Raw genomic sequence first — 1863 nt, forward strand, 5'->3', positions numbered from 1 at the left:
AAGAATTGTCAGATGGAACTTCATCAAACAAAAGTTTCTGCACAGCAAAAGAAACTGTTACCTACAGAGATAACCCACAGAATGGGAGAAAATCTTTGCCAGCTATCCAGTGGACAAAGGAAGTATTAATGTCCAAAATATAGCAAAAATAGCCCAATCAATAGGCAAATTGGACAGTTCTCAGAAGAAGAAGCACAACTGGCTAATAGATACATGAAGAAATGTTCAACTTCCTTGAAAATTTTTAAACTACATTAAAATTCGATCTCACCCCAGTCAGAATGGGAATCGTCAAGAACACAAACAAAACATGCTGACAAGAATAGGAAAAGGTGGGGAGGGGCTCTCATAAACCTTTGGTGAGCACCACTACAGAAATCAGTATGGAGAAGCCGGGCGCTGGTGGCTCACACCTGTAATCCTAGCTACTCAGGAGGCTGAGATCTGAGGATCGCCGTTCAAAGCCAGCCCGGGCAGGAGAGACCGTGAGACTCCTATCTCCAATAAACCACCAGAAAACCGGAAGTGGTGCTGTAGCTCAAGTGGTAGAGCGCTCTCCTTGAGCTGAAGAGCTGAGAGATAATGCCTAAGCCCAGAGTTCAAGCCCCACGACCAACAAAAAAAAAAAAAAAAAAGAAATCAGTATGGAGTTTCTTCCAGCCTTGAAGAAATTGAAGAAGATATAAAAGATAGAAAGATCTAAAAATGGATCTACCATATGACCTTGTAATACCATTCTTGGACATGTATCTTTTTGTTTTTGTTTTTAGTCAGTTCTAGGGCTTAAACTGTGGGCCTGGTCACTGTCCCTGAGCTTTTTTCCTCAAGGCTAGCACTCTTCCACTTGAACCACAGCTCCACTTCCAGCTTTTTGCTGGTTAGAGATAGTTTCAGGGACATTCCTACTTAGGCTGGCTTTGAACTGCGATCATCAGATCTCAGCCTCCTGAGTAGCTAGGCTTAGTGAGCGGGAGCCACCGGCGCCAGGCTTATAAAACATTCTTTTTTTTTTTTTTTTTTTAGTTTTAAAATGTCCACTTTATTCCATATAACACTTCACCAGATTTTGGATTATAAAACATTCTTAAGGGCAACCTTCCTTGGCTTGCTAATGCTATTTCCTGTCCTATCATTTTGCATGAAGTAGGCACTCAGAGTTTATTGATTAAAAGCCAAGGGGTGAGATCTGTTAGGAACTGAGTCTTCTGGCTTGAGATACTGTCTCGATCATGACTACATATGCTCATTCTTCACACACTCCATTTTGTTTGAGACAATCTATGTATCCCAGACTAGCTTCACACTCCTGCTCCCCACGCCCACCCCGCGGCTCCTGCTCCTGAGCACTGCAATCACACGCGTGAGCTTTCACACGCAGCCCTAGGTCCACTTATTGTACCATTACTTGGCAGCTAGGGGACGAAATTATTAAAAAAAATATTTCAGAACTTAATGTCTTCCCTCCAAGAGCTCAGTTCTGTAACCTCAGTGACAGGAGTTGCGCTTCCCAACAGAACCCAAAGGGTCACGTCGATGCTGCCTTCCTCCAGTGGTCCATGATCAGATCTAGAGATCATCTCCTCGCCCAGGCCATCTCTAGGGACCAAGGCAGCCCCCTCCCCCACGTCTCTCCCCCACCCGCCCCGTCTCCATCCCACCCCTCCCTGGCTGCTCTCTTGGGTCCAGGGTCAGGGCCTTGAAGGGCCGGGAAACCAGGCCATCTGGGGAGATCTGCTCTTCCATCTCTGGGGCCCCGGAACGGCTGCGGCTTCTAAGAGCGCGCCGCCACCCCCGCGGGCCGGCCCAGCCGAGAGGCCCGGCCATCTGCCGGGAGGCCAGAGCGGCTCCGCGCCGGGGGCGGGG

The sequence above is a fragment of the Dipodomys ordii genome, unplaced genomic scaffold (genome assembly GCF_000151885.1).
Source record: "Dipodomys ordii isolate 6190 unplaced genomic scaffold, Dord_2.0 Scaffold162, whole genome shotgun sequence".
Lineage (NCBI taxonomy): Eukaryota > Metazoa > Chordata > Mammalia > Rodentia > Heteromyidae > Dipodomys > Dipodomys ordii.